At 46.3% G+C, this 9,159-nt stretch overlaps 1 long non-coding RNA gene across 7 annotated transcripts in view; it reads right to left on the reverse strand.

Moving 5' to 3' along the window:
• Positions 1-8,873, reverse strand: part of LOC309363555 — a 76,328-nt gene extending 67,455 nt beyond the window's left edge. For 5 of the 7 annotated variants that reach the window (XR_014165392.1, XR_014165393.1, XR_014165394.1 and 2 more), the window contains exon 1: positions 8,019-8,128. This is a non-coding gene — a long non-coding RNA (uncharacterized lncRNA). Of the gene's footprint in view, positions 1-8,018; positions 8,129-8,246 lie in introns of those variants that run through there. The other 2 variants (XR_014165390.1, XR_014165391.1) reach the window with 2 other exon arrangements.
• Positions 8,874-9,159: the final 286 nt, after the last annotated feature.

Genomic DNA, 9,159 nt, shown 5'->3' on the forward strand with positions numbered 1-9,159 from the left:
CAGCTGTGGCGATCTGGTCCTGTGGATTGGCTGCAGCGGCCAAGGAGCTCACAGTTTCGTTTGCCGTAGTTTCTGCTCTTCCACAATGGATAGCTCTCCCCCTTTATTTGAGACAGGGGTGGGGAACCTTTTCCCACCCAACAGTTGCATTCCTCCACGGGTCACACGCCAATGGAAGGTAGGGCAAGAAGCAAAACTGGATGAATAGCCATGAATGCGATTTCTACACACAGCTATTTCTGTTGTTGTTGTTTAGTCGTTTAGTCGTGTCCGACTCTTTGTGACCCCAAGGACCAGAGCACGCTAGGCACTCCTGTCTTCCACTGCCTCCCACAGTTTGGTCAAACTCATGCTGGTAGCTTCAAGAACACTGTCCAACCATCTCATCCTCTGTCGTCCCCTTCTCCTTGTGCCCTCAATCTTTCCCAACATCAGGGTCTTTTCCAGGGAGTCTTCTCTTCTCATGAGGTGGCCAAAGTATTGGAGCCTCGACTTCAGGATCTGTCCTTCCAGTGAGCACTCAGGGCTGATTTCCTTCAGGATGGATAGGTTTGATCTTGCAGTCCATGGGACTCTCAAGAGTCTCCTCCAGCACCATAATTCAAAAGCATCAATTCTTCGGCGATCAGCCTTCTTTATGGTCCAGCTCACACTTCCATACATGACTACTGGGAAAACCATAGCTTTAACTATACAGACCTTTGTCGGCAAGGTGATATCTCTGCTTTTTAAGACACACATGCAAACACACAGGGTTATTAGCATCCATCTGTCTCAAGAGACAATGGATGCGCCTCTGGAGGTGAGGTCAAACTGCTGCATTAGCAGCACCAAAGTGAGCACTCCGGGGCACAAATCAGGGCAGTGCATATGGAGGTCCTGGGCTGCCCAGACAACAGGACCCCCCCCCCAATCCTTCTCAGCCTCACTGACGTGGTCCAAAGGAAAGCAGAAAAATATGTTTGGCACCAACATGGCTGCAGGAGTTGCCGGAAAGAGGTGTACAAGGCACCATCCAACTGCCTAGGGACTCCACTCTGGATTTCTGTAAGGGTTTACTCTTTAGCCTTTTATTCTCCAGAAGATATCCCACAAGCCAGCGGAGATTTAGGGTCAGAGTTTTCCTAGATGGGCTGCCTTCCCAGGTTGATGAACACCATCTGCCCCTCACTACAGCATGTGCAGAAACCGCCTTCTTGATCTTTCGGCCCACTTGAGTCCCAATTGAATCTTGTCCACTCAATCCACAGAAGGGAGCAGGTTAGAGCTGAGTACAGTGGGGACCAAAGGTGGACAAAGTACCCAAGAAGGTGTCCCCCACCAGAGGTACTAGCCCTCCACTAACATTACACACACCCATCCAGGGAAGCACATTCCAGCTGGTGCTTTAACGTAGAATTGGTTCACATTTGCAAGATGTGTTCGACTCATACTGTCGAGCCGTAAAAGCTGCTTGACAGTGGAATGGTCTCCCACGAGAGATGGTGGACTTCTTCTTCCTTGGAGGTTTTTAAACAGAGTTTGAGTGGCCATCCGCCAGGGATGCTTTAGCTGAGATTCCTGCATTTCAGGGGGTTGGATTTACGATTACCCTTGGGGTCCCTTCCAACTCTACAATTCTAGGATTCTAAGTGTTCAGTAATTGGGTGACGAGGGGGTGAAATTGCAACAGCTAGTGCTTCATAGTGGCTAAGTGAGTAAGCGATGAATTGGGGATACTCTGGTAACCTCTGCCACAAACTCTTAGGCAAGCCATACTCCACCATGTTTTAGGGTTGCCATATTTCAAGAGGTAAAAATCCACACACAAAAAGTGGTTGTGCTTAACTAGAAAATGGCATGCACCCTGCCATACAAGCAGGTGGAATCTAAGCAGCCTGCTGGGGCGTGGGTGGCACAAATCAGTAGGGGGCGAGTCCTAGAGCAAAATTGGGTGGGGCAGCAAATATGACTTTTCCCTTTGTACAGAAGATGAGTTTTCTACACACACTCTCACGCACTCCAATCAGGCAAACAGGAAGCAATATCAAAGTTCAAGGACACATTTCATCCAGGGGGGGGGGAAATACTTAAGGAGGGTACAAAGCAGAGCTGGTGCGGTGTGTGGCCTAGGGAGAGGGTGTGTAGCTTGGGAAGAGTCCCAAGGGCCAGAAGGAAAGGCCTTGAGGGCCACATTCTGCCCCCAAGCCTGAGGTTCTCCACCCCAATGGTATGTCTTAGGTGGTTCTGGGTTTGCCTAGTCTGAAGAATGGGGAACTGCAGAACGAACGAAGGCATTTTGCACATTGTATTAAAACATAGTTAAAATATACTACGATTTAACGTAAACATGCATGCTGCTGAAATAGGTAAAATAGGTTATGTCCAGTCAAATTTGACTATGGGGTGTGGTGCTCATCTATGAGGGAGCCAGCGTTTGTGCGCAGATAGCTTTCCCGGGTTATGTGGCCAGCATGACTAAACTGCTTCCGGCTGAAATAGCATGCACTTAGCTCCTCCTCTGCTGCTGCTGCTGCCACCTGAAAACAAACCATGATCTGGCTTAGTATTGTGCTCAAACCCTAGCTTGTGGTTTGTTGGTCTCCAGGCAAACACAGCCAAGTTTGTTCTCGGCTTACTGCTCATAGTTGGGTTTTTTTTTTGGGGGGGGGGGGGAGGAACAAAGCATGAACCTGGATTTGGATGTAACGCTAAGCGGACCATGGTGAGGAGCAGGGGAGAAGTCACGCAGACTGTGTGCTTATCTTAAAACATAGTTTATATTAATGACTGCTGAATGTGATGTGTGAACCAGACCTCTCTCTCTCTCTCTCTCTCTGTGTGTGTGTGTGTGTGTGCGCACGCAGTTGTCAAACGAAAGAGCAATAAAGATGTGGAGAGCCCCATCTATAGCCTTATTTTTGTAGAGACTTATTTTCTGTTTGGAACAAAACTGCCATGCCAGGAGTAAAATGTTTACGGGGTGGGGGTGCACAGATGAACCCACACCTGTGGTAAAATGCTCCTTAGTCTCCTTATTGGGAGAAATTAGCTAGTAGATTTTATTTTTATTTTGTTTATTAGATTTAAATACTGCCCTTCATCCTAAGATATCAGGGCTGCTCACAGAATAAAATACAGGACAAAAACAACAACAAAACAGCATAACTACAACTCCCCCCCCCCTTCCCACAGACACATTTAAAATAAGGTTACCAGATTTTTTTCAATGAATCCGAGGACACTTTTCAACTTCAATGATTTTGTATGGGGACTGATTTGTAAATCCGGGGACTGTCCCCAGGAAACGGGGACTTCTGGTAACCTTAATTTAAAAGGCTGTAGAATATTAATCAGCCCAAAGCCTGGTTGAAGAGGAAATACAGATGATGTGAAAGACCTCAGCCTGGAGAGCTGCTGCCAGTCTGAGTCAACAGTATTGGGCTAGATGGACTGGATATATATAAGGCAGTTTTCCCATGGACTCTACACAATTGTGCATTGCCTTTAAGGAATTAGCTTCATGATACTTCTACTGTTGCTTTTTAAATTATTATTATTATTGTAAGCCTCTTTTGAGAGCCCCTGTGGCCACAAAGCAACCATTACATTTAAATATAAATAAACAAACTTGCCCAAGCTTAAGTGTGACCTCAAACATGCAAGCCCTCTCCTCTTTGCGCTGCCTGGAGCGTATCCAAGGGGCCCTTTCATTCCTCCCTCTAATTTAGTTTACTAGCAAAACGCAGCAGTGAGATTACTTTTTTAAAAAAAAGAAAATATCCCTTCCATGCCTGCAGAGCTTAGAAGGAGCTGCCCCAGTGACCCGGTTCTTCCAAATCTCACCATTTGTCTTCCCTCAAAAGGGGGACCTGGAATTCCTGGCTACCTTGGAGCCTGTGGTCATGAGGACACTGCAGACAGGATTACAGAGGGGGCTTTTCTTTCTCTAGGCCGGGGCTGGGGGTTTGTCTGCATTTCTCTTCTGACATCTCATCTCCAAGGAAGCTCTCTCTCTCTCTCCCCCCACCCCAATCCCACCGCCGCCCACACCCCCCCACCAGCGAGCCCAGTCTTCACTTTCTAAGAAGGATGCTACCCACTGAGCTATTCAAAGCAGTTAAATGAGAAAAGGGGGTTAATAAAGCACATGTTGCGGGTGGGGTAGGGGGGGCATAGAGAAAAGAAAAGATTAGAAGGGCTGATGTTTTGGCTATGGGGCCTTCTTTTGACCGTGAAGTGGGGGGGGGGGAGAGAACAAGATTATTGTTCGCACGCACACACACACACACTCCTTTCCCACTACCCAAAGGACTTCATAGCCAGAATCCCACCACCAATCCAATTGTCCCTCACTAACAAGTTTTATCAACATAGTTCTGCAATTCTATGATCCTTCTCCTCCACCACCCCCTGCCAGCCATCTCTGCATTTTGACACCTCTTCTTTCCTTATTATTATTTATTATCTTCTCCTCTCTCCAGAGTACATTTTCAGTTTCAGATAACAAGGTACCTATTCGTTACAGCTCCCCTCGCAACCTTTGCTTCACGGAGAGTTGTGATCCTAAACCACCCTTACATGTGCAAAGACACATAACATGGAGAATCTCTTCTCTCGAGAAAGACCTGAGGTGGTGGAAGGTAGACCTTTGAGGATCAACAACACCCCGGAATTGGGGGTGGGTGGGTGTCCTAATCCCACCCCCTTTCTTTCCAGACAAAGACATTCCATTCACTTTCCAGCATTAAACGGCTCAGACTTTCCGCATCCACAAGGCTTCCACGAAAACAGGGAGACAGGCGATTCGAAGTAATGGAGAAGTCTAGCGAAACATCAGTTGACACCATCTCACGTTCTATTTCTAATCTTCAGGGATGAGGGCCCACAGTTAACAGAGCCAAATCAGCAATGCCCACCCACAAGGAAGGAGGTCTTGGCAAACCTGGGGTAGTTTGCAGAAGTAGATGGGAGTTAGAGGGGGAAGGACCCGAAAACATCCCCATGAAGACTAAGCATGCTCAGTGTCTGTTAATGCCAACTTGACTGTTGGAGAGGGAGGTTAAAAACTGGGGTGGAGGAGATGGAATGGAGTGTCTAGAAAATTAGAAGCAATATAAATATAAATGGGGTAGACATATCCCTCTCATCGTCAGGATAGGGCGCTTCCTAGTTCACAGTAAGAAGCTGTTTTTAAATATCCCCAGGAAAAGATGTCAATAACTGCCCATAGAAATCGGGGGGGGGGGCCTTAATATTGCTGGGCTTGGACACCAGTGCATCCACACACACCCCCAACAGAGAGTTCCTGCTCTTCTAAGTTCTTATTTAGTGTGGTTATTACAAAACAACCCTGCCAATGGAATTCCAAAGTGAATTATCCCCAAGTACAGCAAGACCTACTACAGCCCTGTAGTGTAGGCAAGGCTTTATGTGATTTCTGTGCTGTTCAGAGTTATTAGGACTCTGTTTCAGGTTGGATGTTAGGCAGAAATACAGAGGGTGTTATCCATTGCTTCTACCCCCACACTGCAAGTTGAACTGAGGCAGCAGGATACAACATCCCTGCAGTGCGGTTCACTGTAATATACCCTACTGCAAGCGGGAGGGCTGTGTTGAGTAACTTACAATATCCCCATTAGCATTGCAGACTTATTTAAATTGCGCCCCCCCCCAAGATCTCCTCTCAGCTAAATCAAGTACTTAATTGACTTGCATACACAGCTCTCTTTTTTTTAAGCTATCTTTAAGAATTGCACATGAAGTAAAAAAACAGAACCACATTAGAGCAGGGAAAAGTCACATCCAGTTTAGGCTTCATCTGCAGCTAACTTTTTTTTTAGATTGTATCAGGGCCGGATTTAGGTTTGATGAGGCCCTAAGCTACTGAAGGTAATGGGGCCCTTTATATGTCCAGCTGTCCTTTGTCAACAACAAATTGTCACTGCTTTTTGTGTTGAATATATGCCAATGATATTTTAGGGAGCAGGCTAGCCCATTACTTACATCATAGGAGCCTACACAACACAACACAAACCACTGTTGCTGTATGTAGGATTTTATTTTATTTTATTTTATCTTATATTTTGGAAATGCACATCCAGGTTTTCTTTCCTTTAATTTTTTTTTGGGCCCCCAAGAGAGTGGAGCCCTAAACTATAGCTTGTTTAGCTTATACGTAAATCCGGCACTGGATTGTATCCATCAGTTTAAGGGGAACTGATAAAATACAAAACGTTGCTTCCAAGGATGGCCAAACTTGACCCTCCAGCTGTTTTGGGACTACAACTCCCATCATCCCTAGCTAACAGGACCAGTGGTCAGGAATGATGGTAATTGTAGTCCCAAAACAACTGGAGGGCCAAGTTTGGCCATGCCTGTCTGATAAAGGTTAAAAACTAAGTAAAAAAATGCTACATGCCGTGATGATTGTGTGATGCTGGAATCCCTCCCAAAGCTAAGAGTCTTGTGCCACCTAAAAAACTAACAATTTCTTATGGCATCAGTTTACATGGATCACAGTTCGCTTCATCAGATGCCAATGAGTTGGGTAGGTATGTATGTAAGGGAGGGACACCAGGGGGAATGAAATGCAAAAAAAGGATAGGCAGTGACAATTAGAAAGACAATTATGTAACCAATTAACAAGGCAGCGCTGGTGAAAACTGCAAACGCCCTACAACTTCTACCCGGAACACACCAGAAAATTAATTGTACATACAGCCCAAGCACAAACGAAGATGCAACCACATCTGTTCAGACTAATTGGGCAAGAGGCCAGCAACTTAAGGATTCACAGCAAACATTGGTAATCGACGCATTTAGTATGATGAAAATCAGCTCATCTCGATTCAAGCAACAGATAACAGAACCAAATTGCCTAATAAATTGCAATTTAGGGTTTCACAATGGAGTTTCTCTTTGATGTCCCTTTGTTTGAAAGAAGTGCAACTCAAGGTCAGTTGCAGAGCGTTCTGGTAGACTGAAATAAGTTTCTGGACTTTGCCATAGTTGATATCAGCTTTGTGTCGATTTATTCATCTTGCATCGATTGATCTGCTGGCCATGTGTTAAATGCTGGCAGCCGATGACACACAGCACTTTGGAAGACGAGCAATGAATTAACTGTGATAGTATGTCTGGCATTGCTAGGTTCTGCAGTAGTGTTGCTACTGCTTGGATATGGGGACAAAGCTGGCCTCTTGACTTGTGTCTGTGCCTTTTGCTGCTGATTTAAGTCGGAGGAATGGTCTGTAAGCAAGTACCGGCCTGCCACCCCAAGGCCTGCAAAAGGGCACTGTCATTATCCAGGACTGGCTGTAGATAAATGACGCCTCTTTCGCCCTTGCAGCTTGGAGCAGCCCAAATGGGCCCACCTCTCTGACTTTCTCAATTCCCTCTTTAAAACGAAAAATGCCCTTATTGGGAATGATGGTTCTCAGAGTCTCCTGAAGGACAGCATTGGATGTCAGGGTAGCATCTCCTCCTGGAAAAATGTGGGCATTTGCTTCTCCTGGAGTGTCCTGCCAGGGCCAGCTCAACCAAGAGGCAAGCTGAGGCAAACGCCTCAGGCAGCAGGATTCACGGGGGAGAAGATCCCTAATGTTGATCTTTCTTTTCTGCCTTGTTACTGATATAGATCTTACCTCAGCCCTTCTTCTTTGGTGAGGAGGGGGATGCCATTTTGGGGTCCTCCTCAGGTGCCAAAAAGGGCCCTATTGTGAAATGGTGGCCTGGGGAGAGAGGTGTGTTGTGAGGAGAATTTTGAGGGCCAGGTAGAGGGGTTTTAAGAGCCCATTTGGCCCCCGGGCCTGAGGTTCCTCGCCCCTGTGTTATAAGCCTAACGTAGGATATTTTTCCTCACTCACTCTCTTGGCACTTTCTTTTAAATACAAAAAAGAACAGAGGAGGGAAAATGTCAGGCCTCACACCGAAAAGGTGTGTCGTGAGGGACTGCTGCTAAGGCCGAAGAAAAGTAGGCCGCTAGTGTGTAATGGGGAAAACCTTGCCTCAGAGAAAACACATTAATCTCCATTTACCTGTAATTCCCAGCAGCTGTCCTTCTCAGCCAGCCACTGGCTTTTGAAATGGGAGCAATTTGGCGCTGACCTTCAGGGAAGTGTTAGCCGTGCACCATGTTGAAAGACGAGGAAGGGAAGTAGAATTAGAAAACTGGGCTGTTTGGGAGGCCTCAGCCCTCAAATGGTTTTTTTATCCCCCATGTTCTTCCAGTAAAGGACCAACAGAGATTCTGCCGCTTTGTTTACCTTGGGACATGCCAGGTAATCTCCTCAAAGTCACTCATAATCTTGAGCAATATTCAGCTGCTAGAGGGCTAGACCTTGAGATAGAAACCCTTTCTAAAGAAAGGAAGGTGTTAGAATAATGGTTGGGAAGCTGAAAGCTGTGTTTGTTCACGGGGTAGGCAAGTGAGGGGGGAAGTTGTAAATGAAATTCACCCCTGAAAATGTGTGTGTGTGTGTGTGTGTGTGTGTGAGAGAGAGAGAGAGAGAGAGAGAGAGAGAGAGAGAGAGAGATCTCAAAGTTTTGCTGCTGATCTCATAAGGCTCAGCTTCCTGGGAAAAAGGGGATTGCTAATACTATGGCAGCTTTGTGACATGGGAAGTTTTGCTCTTGTGGTTGGAAATATTGTCAGGGTATAGAAGGGGAGGACACACCAGATGTTGTCCCACCAAGACAAAGAGAATAACAGAGAATCAAAAGTGAGAGCAGGGGCTGAAAGGAGGGATTGGGGGCTGTTTGTCTGCACACATGCGTGAGCACATGAACAGGGTATATTGGCTGAGACCTAGTGAGAGACAGCCTGCGATTGCTACCACTGAATGCAGCAGTTCCTGTCAGTGAAATTGAAACAAGCAAAACCCAGAAATGTCTTCACATCTAGGTTGGTAATGCTTGTGGAAAACACAGTTTAGAAGCTTCCTGGGTATTGAGCATTTTGTTTCTGCATTTGGCTCTTCAGAAATGTAGGGCCATGTTTACGGCAAGGGAATGTGTGCACAGAGATTTTCCTGCCTTCCCCTGCCCATCCTATTGGGTGTACTCAATCCACTCATCATCTTGCTACAAGCCTTATGATCCTCTTCTGAACTAATGGGATCATAGGAAGGCAGAGCATCTTATACAGGGAAAACCCACAACCTCCCAGGCTTTCCTCCC

The sequence above is a fragment of the Podarcis melisellensis genome, assembly GCF_964234715.1.
Source record: "Podarcis melisellensis genome assembly, chromosome: 2".
Lineage (NCBI taxonomy): Eukaryota > Metazoa > Chordata > Lepidosauria > Squamata > Lacertidae > Podarcis > Podarcis melisellensis.